The 17,791-nt window shown below is 45.6% G+C and overlaps 1 protein-coding gene and 1 pseudogene across 1 annotated transcript in view; one reads left to right on the top strand and one right to left on the bottom strand.

The window, feature by feature from the left end:
• The window catches only part of gpr63 (G protein-coupled receptor 63), a 148,800-nt gene that overhangs the window by 67,744 nt on the left and 63,265 nt on the right, over positions 1 to 17,791 (bottom strand). The window lies entirely within an intron of this gene.
• On the top strand, positions 4,673 to 6,253 carry LOC119967924 (annotated as a pseudogene).

Genomic DNA, 17,791 nt, shown 5'->3' with positions numbered 1-17,791 from the left:
AATCATTAAAAATATCAGGACAAGCAAGGCTCCCAATATAGACTCCTGGGGAACACCACTACACAACTTCCACCACCCCCCCCCCCCCTGAAAAAATCCATTGACTCTCTGCTTCCTATTATTCAGCCAGTTTTGTATCCACATTGCTACAGCCCCTTTTATTCAATGAACGACAACTTTCTCACAAGTCTGTTGTACAACACACTGTATCAAATGCCTTCTGAACGTCCATTTTACCAATCAACACCTCATCAACCCTCTGTTGCCTCTTCAAAAAACTCGCAAGTCAGTTAAACATAATGTTCCTTTTAACCATCCATGCTGGCAGAGGCTTTTCCACGGAGAAAACAACTTTTGGCTCCTGAGTTACCAGGTAATTCAAAAAAGGTGCAAGGCTTGAACATATTTATTTTGTTTGCAGCCGACAGGTGGCTGCATTTGAATGTATGTCACTTTAAATAAGCCACATTACGAACTCAACTGATTAACATAAATTGTTAGTGTAACTATTAAGACATTCCAGGTTGTTCTACAGGCAGGGCTCAGTTGGCTGGACAGCTGGTTTGTGAGGCTAACAACGCGCGTTCAATTCCCGCACTAGCTAATTCATAACAATCTTGCCCATCACCTGAGGTGTGGTGATCCTTAGGTTAAACAACCACCAGTCAGCTCTCCCCCTTAAAGGGGAAAGCAACCATGGTCATCTGGGACAATGGCAACTACTTACTGTTCAACAGGTGCTGTCCAATCATGGAATACCTTATGCAGCTCCAATAGCACTCAAGAAATTTTATACAACTTGACAAAGAGCCTGGTGGTTGGCACACAGTGGCACTAGTGTGTACTGTTATCTGGTTACATTGTGTACCTTTTGTTGCCTTATTATGTATTTTCTTTTATTTCCTTTTCTTTTCATGTACTTAATGATCTATTGAGCTGCTATAAGAAAAATACTTTTCACTGTACCTCGGTACAGTGACAATAAACAAATCCATCCATCCTTCAACAAGATGAAGTGCAGCAATTTGTCAAGGCCCTGACAGCATTTTACAAACCCACAACTTCTTCCACCTAGAAAAATAAGGGTTGTAGACCTTGACTGATGAACTTAAATTGATTCTTACTGTAGCTATTATCAGGGATTGCTCAGCAAGTACGGTACAACTGCATCTCATTCAGCTCCAACAGTCAGCACTCGTGAAATTTGACACCATCCAAGACAAAGCTGCCTGCCATATTCTCCAGGTGAGAACAGCACCAAGTACAAGTTTCCCTCCAATTGAACATCTTGACTTGGAACTATACCACCATTCCTTCGGTGTTAGTGGATCAAAATACTGGAATTCCCTTTGTAACAGCTCTGTGGGTACACCACATGTTATATGCTCTGTGGGTACACCACATGTTATATGCTCTGTGGGTACACCACATGTTATATGCTCTGTGGGTACACCACATGTTATATGCTCTGTGGGTACACCACATGTTATATGCTCTGTGGGTACACCACATGTTATATGCTTTGTGGGTATACCACATGTTATATACTCTGTGGGTATACCACATGGACTGTAATGATTATTAAAACCTAAATTGAGAACAGATCAAAGCGATGACTGAATCGGGAACTACTAACCGGCAAACATTTTGCTTTTAAATCAGTTTTATAACAGACATATAAACCTAATCGCAAAATGTTTCTACTTGTATTAAAACAGAAGGACAATACATTAAGGTAAAAATACATGTGCTGAGTTCTCAATAGAGTGTACAGATGATTAATATTTTCTAAAACATCCTCTGAAGGAAGTTCTATCTCAATCGTCTAAGCTAAGTACAGATCATTTATATTTAAAAGTGTAGGATTTTCTGAACAAATCCTGCTTTTCAGCCTTCATCAGTGACCAATCATTTCAATTAAGGAACTATGCTATTATTGTATTTTAAGGATTAAATCATGAATCTCTGCTGCCAGAATTTCAATTACATACATTTTATTGCAGCCTTGTTCTGAAAGAAATATCACCCAGCTTCTGATCAGTATTAATATAACTTTTCCACTCGGGTTGTGTGGTTTCATCACATCATAATATATTAAGTGAGGTTCTCCCAATAATGTTTCATGATTGTTGTAAAAGAACTGCACGTTTTGTTTCGTTTAGTTTCATCACAGCACACTATAATTTAACAATAAAACAAAAGTGAAAATTTGGGGGATACAGGAAGAGGATGGAGATTAAGAAATGTAGAGATGTAAAGTGTCTATTTTTCAACTCTGCAAGAGTTGAATCGGGGCTCAAAAATATGAAACGTAATTTCTAAATATACAGAGACCGAGGATAATGCCCTGGGGACCTGCGTTAAAATCCCACAATGGCAGTTAGTCGAATTTGAATTCAAAATGAATTAAGGGTCTAATGAGGGCCATTAAACCAGTGCCGATTGTCATAAAGAACCCATCTGGTTCTCTAATGTCCTTTAGGGAAGGAAATCTGCCATCCCTACCTCATCTGGCCTACATGTGACTCCAGATCCAGAGTAATGTGGTTGACTCTTAAATGCCCTGTGAAATGGCCCAGCAAGCCACTCAGTCCAAGGGCAATTCAGGATGGCCAGGCTGAAAAGAAAATACCTTCTGCAGGTATATATGTTTGAAGCTCATCAATTTAGTAGTTTTCTCTTCAAAAACCATAAAATGCGGACACTGCAGAAGGAGGCCTTTCGGCCCATCGAGTCTGCACCAACCCTCCGAAACAGCACTCTATCTCGGCCCACTCTCCATAACCCCGCACATCGATCATCATCAATCCATCTAACCTGCATACCTTTGGACTGGGGGAGGAAACCCACGCAGACACAGTGAGAATGTGAAAACCCAACACAGTCACCCAAGGCTGGAATTGAAACCGGATTCCTGGCACTGTGAGGCAGCAGTGCTAACCCACTGTGCCACCCGATTAAATAGCACTCGCAAGTTTGGGGACAATGCAGGTCTAAATTGTTCTGCAGTCACTATCCATGTTATCAATCTGATGCCATGACTTCTTCCAGGTGATCCCACCAATGTACAAAGGTACACTGGGGTGCAAGCTATCGCCCAGTGCCCCGATGTACCGTCAGATGGAGGAAAGAAGAACTGACGTGGTGGTCCGATTCCAGGAGCGCCCAACCAGACCACCAACGCTGGAAACGAACATGGGACCCAGCCCAACCTGATCCAGGGGGCTGGTTTAGCTCACAGGGGCTGGTTTAACTCAATGGGCTAAATCACTGACTTTTATAGCAGACCAAGGAGGCCAGCAGCACGGTTCGATTCCTGTACCAGCCTCCCCGGACAGGCGCCGGAATGTGGCGACTAGGGGCTTTTCACAGTAACTTCATTGAAGCCTACTCATGACAATAAGCGATTTTCATTTTTTCATTTCAGGAAGACCCTGCCTGCGACCCAAGCCCGGACTAAAAAGCGAAGACCCGGACACTCAGAAAGGTAGACCCGTACTCTCAGATCACTGGGGCACGACCGGATCGCAAACATGCCCACCCGGCAACCCCAAAATCACAACCAGCCCCCTTGGACCCTGCCAGAGGCAACCCTGAAATCGGAACCAGCGCCCCGGCCCCCGCCAGGAGCAACCACTTACCTTCCACAAGGTCCAACATCTCCCATTGGATCCCGGGACCATCCAGAAGGAGCAGCCAACCGAGGAAGCGCGGGAAATGCAGCGGTCTGCAGGTGAGACTAAAACAATGTGATTTCAAGTCTCCTCTTCCCAGCATACTCCTGGTAAATGTCCAAGCAATTGAAAAGAAGCTGGCTGAGCTCAACGCTCAACTTACCTCTCAGAGGGAATTAAGAGACTGCTGTGTGCTCTGTTTCACAGAGACATGGTTCACCCCTGCCTCACCGGACTGTGCCATACAACCTGAAGACTTCTAAATACACGGGATGGACAGCACAGCACCATCGGGCAAAGCGAAGAGTGGAGAGGTTTTCCTCATCAATTTCTCCTGGTGTTCAAACATGGCTACTCTGGTGGGCTACTGTTCCCCGAACCTGGAATACCTGACTGTGAAATGCCACTCATACTACCTTCCATGAGTTCACTTTAGCCATTATCATGGCTGTCTACATCCCACTCCAGGCAGAAGTGAAGAAGGCACTTGACGAATTGTACACTGCTATAAATAACAATGAAACAGAACACCCAAGGCCTTGTTCGTCGTGGACGGGGACTTCAACAAGTCCTGGTTGCTGGGTAATGGGGATAGGGTGGGAGTGTGGGCTTGGGCATGGTGCTCTTTCGAAGAGCCGGTGCAGACTCGATGGGCCGAATGGCCTCCTTCTGCACTGTAAATTCTATGATTCCATACCTCAAGAGTGTACTGCCAATTTCAACCAACACATCTCCTGTCCCACCAATGGTGCCAACACTCTCGACCACTGCTACACAAAAATCAAGGGCACCTACCGATCCATCTTTGACCATACTTCGGAAAATCGGACAATAAGACGGCGTGCCTTCTCCCGACATGCAAGCAGAAACGTAAGCCAGAAATCCGGTTAAGAAGGTCGTAGAGTGCTAGTCTAAGGCAAGAGAAGAGCAACTACGTGACTGCTTGGTATCAGTGGATTGATCCACATTTAAGAACTCAGTAACAAACCTAAACGAGTATGCCACCACCGTCACAGACTTCATCATTCTGTGGAAGACTGCATGCCAAAGAAGGTAGTAATCGTGTTCTCCAACCGGAAACCATGGTTTAACCGGGAGGTTGACTCCCTACTGAAAGCCAGAGCTGAGGCTTTCAAGACAGGCGACCCTGACCTATAAAGGAAATCCAGGTATGACCTCCGCAAAGTCATCAGGGATGCCGAGAGACAATATCCAACTAAGCTAGAGTCACAGACTAACTTCATGGACTCTCATCGGTTGTGGCAAGGCTTAAACAACATAACATGCTACAAAACAGAGTAGAATCTCCTGCAGCAGCATACGCCTTCCCAAAGAAACCAATGCATTCTCTGCTTGGTTCGAGCTGGGGACCATCAAACCGTTGTCAACTGCCCCAGCAGCCGTGGACATACCTATGCCCATCGTCACAGCTTCCAAAGTCAGATCAGCCTTCTTCAAAGTGAACTCTTGGAAATCAACAGGTCCTGACGGGATCCCTGGTCGTGCACTCAGATATTGCATGGACCAACTGGCGGATGTGTTCGCGGACATCTTCAACCTCTCCCTACTCCGTTCCGAGGATCTCACCTGCTTCAAGACCACCATCATCATACCGGTGCCAACGAAGAACCAGGCAACGTGCCTCCACAACTACCGTCTTGTGGCCTTGACATCAATCATTATGAAGTGCTTTGAGAGGATTTTGAGGGGGGGGGGGGGGGGGGGGGGGGGGAGTGAATAGAGGCATCAGCGGCAGAGAGAATAGATACAGAGAGAGCTTGTATTCTGGGTCAGCAACAGTGGGTGCCCGAGTATTCATTGACAGACTAAGCCCTTACACCACTGAAAAGAATGTGAAGCGGTTATCCAAGGATATGGACGAATTAAAGAAATTGATTTGAAGAATGGATTTGGATTTGTGGAGTTTGAAGATTAGAGAGATGCAGAGGATGCAGTTTATGAACTGGATGGAAAAGAGTTGTGCAATGAAAGAGTGACGTTGAGCATGCCAGAGCACACAATAGGGGAGGACGAGGGAGACGTTATCAAGGTGGCTTTAGCCAGAGCTATCAACGCAGTGAAGGAAGAAATGGGCCTCCAGTTCGTACAGATAACAGAGTAATTGTTGAGACCTCATCTTCCAGAGTTAGCTGGCAGGATCTGAAAGATTTCATGGGACAGGCTGGAGAAGTTACCTTTGCGGATGCGCACAGGCACCAATTGAATGAAGGATTTTTTGAATGTGCCTCCCACAGTGACATGAAGAATGCTTTTGAGAAGCTCTCTGGTACAGAGTTCAATGGAAGAAACATCAGGGTTGAAGAACGTAAACAGCGCAGGTCTCGTAGCAGATCCCGGTTTTGCAGTCATAGCTCTTGTAGATCTTGCTCCGGGGGCGCAAGTCCTATAGTCGCTCCAGGAGTAGGAGCCACAGCAAATCCCTATCTGAGTTCCTTCCAAGGAGCAGAGAGGCCATTCCTCTATGGCATCTGGGGATCATGCAAGATAATGCACAAGTTCACCATCTAGTGAGAGTACAAACTAAGTATGTTTATGTGGATTTTTACTTGAGTGAGTGAAAGATGTAAAGGAATGAATCAGAAAGAAATGCAAATATTAAATTTGTTAAAACTGCAGTATTTGCATTTACTGAGCTTTATTCATTTAACTTGCCACATGCAAAGTTGCATAGCTTAATTATTTATTTGATGTAAGTGGTTTCTTTAGCAATGAGTCCAATTTTAAAAAAAACTTTTGGTATTAAATATAATGGTGAAATTACATTTCTCTTATGCAGCCCTTTTAAATAAAGATTGTACATAGTTAGTGAAAGAAAAATCATAACATTTACAGTGCAGGAGGCCATTCGGCCCATCAAGTCTTCACCGGCCCTTGGAAAGAGCACCCCACTTAAACCCCACACCTCCACCCTTTCCTTTTATCCCCGTAACCTTTTTGAACACCAAGGGCAATTTAGAATGGCCAATCCACCTAACCTGCACAAGTTTGGACTTTGGGAGGAAACCAGAGCACCCGGAGGAAACCCACGCAGACACTGGGAGAATGTGCAGACTCCGCACACAGTGACCCAAGCCGGGAGTCGAACCTGGAACCCTGGAGCTGTGAAACAACTGTGCTAACCACTGTGCAATTCTGCTGTCCAATGAAGTGCGTCGAGAGGTTGGTCATGAGACACATCAACTCCATACTCCCAGAATGCCTTGGTCCACTACAATTCGCATACGCCACAACCAGTCCACAGCAGATCCCATCTCCCTGACCCTACACTCATCCCTAGAGCATCCCAACAAGAGGACTCCTTTGTCAGATTCCTAATCATTGAATACAGCTCTGCCTTCAACACCATATTCACAGCCAAGCTCATATCAAAGCTCCAAAACCTAGGTCTTGGCTCCTCCCTCCGCAATGGGATTCTCGACTTCCTGACCCATAGAGCACAGTCAGTAAGGTTAAACAACACCTCCACCACGATAATCCTTAATACCGGGCCCACAAGGCTGCCTACGTACCCCCCTACTATACTCCCTGTATACAAACGGCTGTGTGGCAAAATTTGACACCAACTCCATCTATATATGGATTTCAGTAAGGCGTTTGATGAGGTTCCCCACGGTAGGCTATTGCAGAAAATAAGGAAGTATGAGATTAAAGGTGATTTAGCGGTTTGGATCAGTAATTGGCTAGCTGAAAGAAGACAGAGGGTGGTGGTTGATGGCAAATGTTCATCCTGGAGTTCAGTTACAAGTGGTGTACCGCAAGGATCTGTTTTGGGGCCACTGCTGTTTGTCATTTTTATAAATGACCTGGAAGAGGGTGTAGAAGGATGGGTTAGTAAATTTGCAGATGACACGAAGGTCGGTGGAGTTGTGGATAGTGCTGAAGGATGTTATAGGATACAGAGGGACATAGATAAGCTGCAGAGCTGGGCTGAGAGGTGGCAGATGGAGTTTAATGTGGAAAAGTGTGAGGTGGTTCACTTTGGAAGGAGTAACAGGAATGCAGAGTACTGGGCTAATAGCAAGATTCTTGGTAGTGTAAATGAACAGAGAGATCTCGGCATCCAGGTACATAAATCCCTGAAAGTTGCCACCCAGGTTAATAGGGCTGTTAAGAAGGCATATGGTGTGCTAGCCTTTATAAGCAGGGGGATTGAGTTTCGGAACCACAAGGTCATGCTGCAGCTGTACATAACTCTGGTGCGGCCGCACCTGGAGTACTGCGTGCAGTTCTGGTCACCACATGATAGGAAGGATGTGGAAGCTTTGGAAAGGGTTCAGAGGAGATTTACTAGGATGTTGCCTGGTATGGAGGGAAGGTCTTACGAGGAAAGGCTCAGGGACTTGAGGTTGTTTTCGTTAGAGAGGAGAAGGCTGAGAGGTGACTTAATAGAGACATACAAGATAGTCAGAGGGTTAGATAGGGTGGACAGTGAGAGTCTTTTTCCTCGGATGGTGATGACCAACACGAGGGGACATAGCTTTAAATTGAGGGGTGGTAGATATAGGACAGATGTCAGAGGCAGTTTCTTTACTCAGAGAGTAGTAGGGATGTGGAACGCCCTGCCTGCAACAGTAGTAGACTCGCCAACTTTAAGGGCATTTATGTGGTCACTGGATAGACATATGGATGAAAATGGAATAGTGTAGGTCAGATAGGCTTCAGATGGTTTCACAGGTCAGCGCAACATTGAGGGCCGAAGGGCCCGTACTGCGCTGTAATGTTCTATGTTCTATGTTCTATAAGTTTGCTGATGACACAACGTAGTGGGTCAGATCTCGAACAATGATGAGTCAGAGAACAGGGGGGAAACAGAGAACCTAGTGGAGTGGTGCAACGACAACAATCTCTCCCTCAATGTCAGCAAAACGATGGAGCTATTCATAGCTCCAAGGGCTGGTTTAGCTCATTGGGCTAAATCGCTGGCTTTTAAAGCAGACCAAGCAGGCAAGCTGCACGGTCCGATTCCCGTACCAGCCTCCCCGGACAGGCGCTGGAATTTGGAGACTAGGGGCTTTTCACAGTAACTTCACTGAAGCCTATTCGTGACAATAAGCGATTTTCATTTAATTTTTAGAACATAGAACATAGAACAGTACAGCACAGAACAGGCCCTTCAGCCCTCAATGTTGTGCCGAGCAATGATCACCCTACTCAAACCCACGTATCCACCCTATACCCGTAACCCAACAACACCCCCCCCCCCCCCCCCCCCCCCCACTAACCTTACTTTTTTTTTAGGATACTACGGGCAATTTAACCTGGCCAATCCACCTAACCCGCACATCTTTGGACTGTGGGAGGAAACCGGAGCACCCGGAGGAAACCCACGCACACACGGGGAGGACGTGCAGACTCCGCACAGACAGTGACCCAGCCGGGAACTGAACCTGGGACCCTGGAGCTGTGAAGCATTTATGCTAACCACCATGCTACCATGCTGCATGGTAGCATTCATTCATGAAATTAATTTTCATTCATTAATTTCAGGAAGCAAAGTATCGTACTCACCCCTGTCAGCATCAATGGGGCCGAGGTGGAGATGGTTGACAGCTTCAAATTCCTAGGTGTGCACACCACCAACCATCTGTCCTGGTCCACCCACGTCAACGCTACGACCAAGAAAGCACAACAGCGACAATAATTCCTCAGGAAACTAAGTAAATGTGGCATGTCCACATTGATTCTTACCAACTTTTATGGATACTCCATATAAAGCATCCTATCTGGCTGCATCACAGCCTAGTACGGCAACTTCTTGGCCCAAGACTGTAAGAAATTAAAGAGAGTCGTGAACACAGTTCCATCTATTGACTGTCAGGCAGTATAATCAAAGACCCCTCGCACCCAGTTCATTCACTCTTCTAACTTCTTTCAAAAGTCTGAGGACACACACTAAGATTCAAAAACAGCTTCTTCCCCGCTGTTACCAGACTCCTGAATGACCCTCTTATGGACTGAACTGACCTCTTCAAATATCTTCTCTGCTGCACGCTTCACCCGTGTCTGTTTACGTGTTTACTTTGTGTATCTATGTATACCCTATGTTTTTGTAATAATATGATAATAATAATAGCTTATTGTCACAAGTAGGCTTCAATGAAGTAACTGTGAAAAGCCCCTAGTCGCCACATTCTGGCACCTGTTCGCTGCTGGCCTTATTCTGCTTTACAAGCCAGCTGTTTAGCCCAGTGCTAAACCAGCCCCTGTGCGTATTTATAAATGCCCTATGGTTTTTTTCTCATGTATGGAATGATCCGTTTGAACTGTACGCAGAATGCAAGTGGCATCCGCTCCACACAAGTGCCAAGCAAAGACCATCTCCTACAAGAGAGGATCCAAGCACCCCCCCCCCCCCCCCCCCCCCCCCCGCCCCCGGCATTGCCATCACTGAATCCCCCACAACCAACATCCTGGGGGTTACCATTGATCAGAGACTGAACTGGACTTGCTACTTTAATATTGTGGCTACTAGGGCAGGTCAAAGACTAGGAATCCTATGACGAGAAACTCGCCTCCTGACCCCCAAAACACCTGTCCACCATCTAGAAGGTACAGGTCAGGAGTATATTGGAATAGTCTCCACTTGCCTGGATAAGTGCAGCTTCAATAACACTCAAGAGACTCGACACCATCCGGACAAAGCAGCCTATTTGATTGCTCCTCCTTCTATAAACATTCAAACCCTCCACCACTGATGAATAGTGACAGCCAAGATGTAGAGCAGTAATTCACCAAGGTTCCGTCAACAGCATCTTCCAAACCCACAATCACTACCATCTAGAAGGACAAGATCAGCAGATACCTGGGAACTCCACTGCCTGGAGGTCCCCTGCAAGTCACTCACCACCCCAACTTGGAATTATATTGCCGCTCCTTCACTGTTACTGGGGCAACATCCTTGAATTTCCTCCCTAACAACACAGTGGGTGCACCTACACCTCAAGGACTGCAGCAATTCAAGATGGCAACTCATCACCACCTTCTGAAGGACAGCTAGAGATGGACAATAAATGCTGGGCTAACCAGCGATGTCCACATCCCATAAATGAAGCTTTTTAAAATACTTTTCACTGCACCTTGGTGCACATGACAATAAAACAAATCCAATCCAATGTAAGATGGCTTCATTTTCTTCACTATCATTGTCATATTAGAACATAGAACATACAGTGCAGAAGGAGGCCATTCGGCCCATCGAGTCTGCACCGACCCACATTAAACCCTCACTTCCACCCTATCCCCATAACCCAATAACCCCTCCTAACCTTTTTGGACACTAAGGGCAATTTAGCATGGCCAATCCACCTAACCTGCACGTCTTTGGACTGTGGGAGGAAACCCACGCAGACACGGGGAGAATGTGCAGAGTCCGCACAGTGATCCAGCGGGGAATCCCAATGGGGATGGTTTAGCACAGGGCTAAAGAGCTGGCTTTTAAAGTAGACCAAGGTAGGCCAGCAGCTCGGTTCAAATCCCGTACCAGCCTCCCGGAGCAGGCGCCGGAATGTGGTGACTAGGGGGCTTTTCACAGTAACTTAATTTGAAGCCTACTTGTGAAAATGAGCGAATTTCACTTTTTGTTTTCATCTGGGACCCTGGCGCTGTGAAGCCACAGTGCTATCTACTTGTGCTACCATGCTGCCCACCAATATTAATATCCTTAGTTATTCTTTTTGACACATAATAAAAACATATTTATCTTCAAGGTTAACTAAGACTAGCCAAAATTCCTTGTGTTACTACTAGGCATATTTATTGTACTGATACCCATTACCACTAGGTATATTTATTGTATTGATACACAAACAAAGTCAAGTGTTTAGATGTAGCAGAACACACAGTAACAAGTCCCATCAATTCCTACACTCAAGTGTGTCAAAATACTCAGCACTGCACGCTGTCCTGGAATTCAAATTATGCACAAGTTCCAAAGGCATTTTCGAAGTAGACATGAAATAATTTCCAAGCCAAATAGCTACTCTGCACAACCAGTAAATACAAACAAAATCACTTTAAACCCAAACTATTTCAATACTCTCCAAGTGATTCACCAGATAAGATTGATCTGATCATCATTGGAAGTCACGCAACTAATAATTCTTCATCTTTTGATTTAGAGCTGAAACTGTATGTTTGAAAAGAAAATCTGTAATTGTATCACACGAGTGCCTCGATTTCATACTCATCTGCTGGTGTGTTTGAAACCGGAATGGAACATATAAAACCCAGTGGGTAGTCTTCCTGCCACCTGTTCACCCGCCCCTGACTTATCTGAAATTTTACGTGGATACGAGAAGCAATGGACAGTCCACCTGCCCTTACACATATTGAAGTATTCTAGCGGTTAATTAATGACCATCAATGACCTCATCACACTCCGGATAGTATCTTACCCACTATGGAGGTTTGGGGGTGGGTCTGCACCATGCAGGAAGCCCAGCAGCATTAGTTGCAGGGTTGGTGCTGACAAAGGTGGAGGGGAACCTCGACTGGAGCCACCCGAGCGCATCAGAGGCATCCCCGTGCCACCCACCCTGCCTCCCCCATACACCCACAGCCACCCCTCCCCAGTCATCCCCCCAATTAACCCCCTTGAATCATAGAATCATAGTATTTGCAGTGCAGAAGGAAGCCATTCAGCCCATCTAGTCTGCAACGGCCCTTGGAAAGAGCACCTCACCCAAGCCCACACCTCCACCTTGTCCCCATAACCCAGTAACCCCACCTAACCTTTCTTTTTGGACACTAAGGGCAATTTAGCATGGCCAATCCACCTAACCTGCACATCTTTGGACTGTGGGAGGAAACCGGAGCACCCGGAGGAAACCCATGAAGACATGGGGAGAAAGTGCAAACTCCACACAGACAGTGACCCAAGCCAGGAATCGAACTCGGGTCCCCGGCGCTGTGAAGTATCAGTGCTAACCACTGTGCAACCATGCCGTATCTGTTCACTGATGGTGGCTGTATCATCCAGTAATGAGAAACACAAGGAAATCACCATGAACTCAGGAAAGATTGGTTCAAAGATGGTGAGATATATATTTAGATATTTTAAAGATATGGGTTTTATCGCAAGGCCAGCAATTATTGGGCATCCCTAGTTGCCCCGAGAAGCTGGTGGTGGGCCACCTTCTTAACTCGAGTACTCATTTGACACAACTGAGCGACTGGATACTTCAGAGGGTAGTCAATAGTCATCCATGTTGGTGTGGAAATGGAGTCACACGTAAGCCTTGACTGGGCAGTCAATAGTCATCCATGTTGGTGTGGAAATGGAGTCACACGTAAGCCTTTACTGGGCAGTCAATTGTCATCCATGTTGGTGTGGAAATGGAGTCACACGTAAGCCTTGACTGGGCAATCTCACATCTGTTTGGCCAATTTTACTGAAATTGAATTTTCAAACTGTCAGCAACTCTACTAGGAGTGGTGGCTGCTGTCAATAATGCTCAAAAGCCTTCAAAAGACATCACTGCTGGATCCCTGGATACAAGTGAATAGTGCTGACTTGGGATCATGATTCAGCAGCGCAGGGTGTGAAGAGTGTCAGATGCAAGTGCAGGATGGTGGATCTCCGCTTCCCTCAAACAGCCACTGTATGCCTTTGAAAGAAGGGCTCCCCTAGAAGTTGCTGGCAAACCCGATAGGCCTTCAAGAGACATGGGAGACCCATGCAAGTGTGGGAGCATCCCTGAGCTGCCACTAAACTCTGGTGGACTTGGGGATAATGGCCTTTAACTGGTTCAATAATGAGCTTAATTGGGTTCCCCATGTTGGCCCATTCCCGCCACTAATTAAATGGGTTGTCAGTTTTCTGCAAGCACATGTGCCATGCAACATTCTACCACCTCGGGCCACATCTCCGATTATGTAGGTCCACACCAGCAGGCTACTTTAAATAACATCCACATTTTCTGGCTTATTAGTCTTGATGGTTGAACCAGTATAGTAATTTAACCACTCTGCCAGCATACCCTTACATTGTTTGGAAAACTTCAAATAGACAAATTTGTTAACAAGAAAATTTGTCAACAAGAAAAAAATACTTACCAGCACAATCAAATGTCAAATCTCTCTCTCCGTGTCACTGTACAGACTGGTGGTGTGCTGTATCCTTCTGGTTTGTGGGATCTGATTGAATTGTTTTGCATATTATAGCCAGTCACATGTGATGCAAAAACAGACTTCAGGAATCTTCACAACTGGTGCACAGTTTGGACTTCATTTAATAGCAGAAACAGTTTCCATGGCAATATACAACACCGATGAGCACACACCATCATAAAACTGATCACCTAGTCACAGACTCGAAAAGAGGCAATGATCTTAGGAAAACAAAGGATTGGATATTTTGCATTTCATACCAATCTGATTTTTAATCTTTGCTTTGAAAACAAATTAATTTATTTTTTAGTCACAGATTGTTGTTATCTCCCAATATTAAAAATAACCTAGAGTCTTTTCTTCAACATTTATGGGAAGTATGACTGATCAGTTGTGGGTTGAGTTTTGTTCCGGCAATATTCAAGGACAGGCCTAGTTTCTTGTATGCAGAATTGAAGAGATCGAGAGTGGCTTGCAAATCTAATGGGAAGTGGACAATGACACTGCAGTCACCGACAAATAGCTAATGTGTGTCTTTGGATTCAATAGGAGACCCGTTGAACCAATGCTAATGACCTTGAAGCCACAAGCATTCGAGGGAAACTGCAAAATTAACTTCAAAGGACTAACTAATATCTCTTGGCATAATGGTGAAGCAAAAACCACCAAATTATGCCTGGAAATATTGGATTTTAAAAATGATCCGAGGTTTTTTTTTTAAAAATGTGCACTCAAGTCATTGGCTGATGCAGGATGATTCTCCATGATAAAATGGAACCCCACCATGTTACCAAATAATCATACTTCTAAAAGTATGGAGAAAGAAAATAATTTCTGTCACCAGTCGAGACAATGGGGCATAATGGTGATCTCATCAAGAGATTTCTTGTGTAATGCGCAGACAGACTTTTGTGGATTCATCTTCCCAATTCGAATATGCAAAGAATGGGTAAAGCCAGCTGGAAAGCTGTCACAGTGGTCTGTCTGTGTGTGCTCTGCAAGAATAAATGCTGGAGGTTCTGACACAAGTAAAAGCCAGCAGGCACACCCACACACAGTGCCCCTGCAAATAGCTATTTTTGCAGCAACATATCTCTCTCTCTTTGGCTGTGGGAGTCAAAATTACAGAACACTGGAGGCACAAAACTGTCTTGTTGCCAGCTGAAGTCACATCTACTGGAACCTCCAAATTAGTTATTCATCCACTGAAGTCAACACTACTGGAATCTCAAATCGCAATGACCACAACACTCAATTCACTATGTCCCAGGAATCAAGGACTGTTCTCTATTAAAATGATTTACTTACTCAGAATTCAATGCTCCCTTCTAACCTGTATGAATGTGATTTACCCTTTTCTTGTCTTTAGTAATTAATAAACTCACTCCATCTCTAACTCAAGAAATCCTGGTTAAATTGGCTCCTTATAAGACCATAAGACATAGGAGCGGAAGTAAGGCCATTCGGCCCATCGAGTCCACTCCACCATTCAATCATGGTTGATTTCAACTCCATTTACCCGCTCTCTCCCCATAGCCCTTAATTCCTCGAGAAATCAAGAATTTATCCATTTCTGTCTTAAAGACACTCAACGTCCCGGCCTCCACCGCCCTCTGTGGCAATGAATTCCACAGACCTACCACTCTCTGGCTGAAAAAATTTCTCCTCATCTTTGTTCTAAAGTGACTCCCTTTTATTCTAAGGCTGTGCCCCCGTGTCCTAGTCTCCCCTGCTAATGGAAACAACTTCCCTACGTCCATCCTATCCAAGCCATTCATTATCTTGTAAGTTTCTATTAGATCTCCCCTCAACCTCCTAAACTCCAATGAATATAATCCCACGATCCTTAGACGTTCATCGTATGTTAGGCCTACCATTCCTGGGATCATCCGTGTGAATCTCCGCTGGACCCGCTCCAGTGCCAGTATGTCCTTCCTGAGGTGTGGGGCCCAAAATTGCTCACAGTATTCTAAATGGGGCCTAACTAGTGCCTTATAAAGCCTCAGAAGTACATCCCTGCTTTTATATTCCAAACCTCTTGAGATAAATGACAACATTACATTTGCTTTCTTAATTACGGACTCAACCTGCAAGTTTACCTTTAGAGAATCCTGGACTAGGACTCCCAAGTCCCTTTGCACTTTAGCATTATGAATTTTGTCACCGTTTAGAAAATAGTCCATGCCTCTATTCTTTTTTCCAAAGTGAAAGACCTCGCACTTGCCCACGTTGAATTTCATCAGCCACTTCTTGGACCATTCTCCTAAACTGTCTAAATCTTTCTGCAGCCTCCCCACCTCCTCAATACTACCTGCCCCTCCACCTATCTTTGTATCATCGGCAAACTTGGCCAGAATGTCCCCAGTCCCGTCATCTAGATCGTTAATATATAAAGAGAACAGCTGTGGCCCCAACACTGAACCCTGCGGGACACCACTTGTCACCGGTTGCCATTCCGAAAAAGAACCTTTTATCCCAACTCTCTGCCTTCTGTCTGACAGCCAATCGTCAATCCATGTTAGTACCTTGCCTCGAATACCATGGGCCCTTATGAAGCATAACCATTGGATCTGGAGAAAAGGCATCCACAAAAAGGGATCCTTTCAAGATTAAATCTTGCTGCGCCCAACAATAAAGACAGGGGACCAGTTAATTCCTCCTCATCCAGGATTGCCACATGGTGACAAATGGAGGGGTCTCGCCGGATCAACAGCTTTGAGAAAGCCATGTGGGGTGGGGCATAACCCTCTCCTGGTTGAACACGGTCTCCTCTATCAGGCCCTGTGCTCTCAACTCAATGCCACTGTTCCAGGAGAGGATGACAGACAACTTCAAAAGACACCCTGAAGTTCACGTTAAAGCATGGCAGCATGAGAAAAATTTGCTACCAATGCTCAGATTTATCTATTAGGAAAAGCGAGAGAGAGAGAGAGAGAAAGAGAGTGAGAGCAAAATAAAGAATCAGGGCCCCAGGATACGCATGCTCATAGCTCACACTTAGTTTCACACTACTTCAACAGCCACATTTTGGACATCCTTGAGATTTAAGAATTGGGATCCAAGAATATTAAACAGGCGCCAATGTTGTTTTAATCAATGTGACTCACACATAATAATGTTCACACCAAAGGTATGAGACGGCTCAATGGCCAGGAAAAGGCCCAGATGAATAGGACAATGAAATACAACAACTTACATTAATCTAGTACCGTTGCAATAATAAGTGCCCCATGTTCTTCACAGGAAAGTTAACAAAACATGCACCAAGCCATTTCAGACAACATTAACTAAGATGACCAAAGATCATTTCCTGCACTGCGTAGTTCCGGTGAGCAGAGTTCCTCAGTGCAGGAAGAGATTGGGTGTCATTTTTAAATCTTTGGAGCTCCCCAATGTGCCAACTGTGGCGCTGGGATTCTTCCTTCAAGCCACCCCCTTCCCATGCAACCTACCACACCTGACACGATTCCGGCACAGGCAATATGCCAGCTTGGCACCTTGGCACTGCCAGCCTGGCACCACCAGGCAAGCACCCAGGTGGCACTGCCAGGGTGCCCAGGTGGGTAGTGCCAAGGTGCCCTAGTGGCAACAGCCTGGTCAGAGGCCGACCATCCGGGGGGCCTCCAATCGCATGGGAGACCCCATGTGCCTTTTTGCCTGGTGCCAGTTTGTGGGGAGGAGTGCTAATCAGCACCCAGTTGGGGTCGCCCCGTCAATGCCGATAAACGCGGGATGTCGGTTCGAGCTTTTAAGCTCTTCGAACGACAAGAGCCAGGATCCTGCCCATTGTGGGCGCGATCTAATCGCGACATCGCGCGAGATCTAACGAGGTCAAACGACCACGGGGATCCCAGAAGTGGCCTCTCCTGGGATCTACTGGCCACATCCCGCCCTGATTCCGGCAGGACATGACTATTAAATCGCACCCATTGTTTAATAAGCGTCTTACAGAGGAAAATGAAGTAGAGGCAGAGGGATTTAGGTTGGTA

The sequence above is a fragment of the Scyliorhinus canicula genome, chromosome 6 (assembly GCF_902713615.1).
Source record: "Scyliorhinus canicula chromosome 6, sScyCan1.1, whole genome shotgun sequence".
Lineage (NCBI taxonomy): Eukaryota > Metazoa > Chordata > Chondrichthyes > Carcharhiniformes > Scyliorhinidae > Scyliorhinus > Scyliorhinus canicula.
Note: the sequence above shows the minus strand (reverse complement) of the source record. Positions and strands in the feature narration are given on the sequence as shown.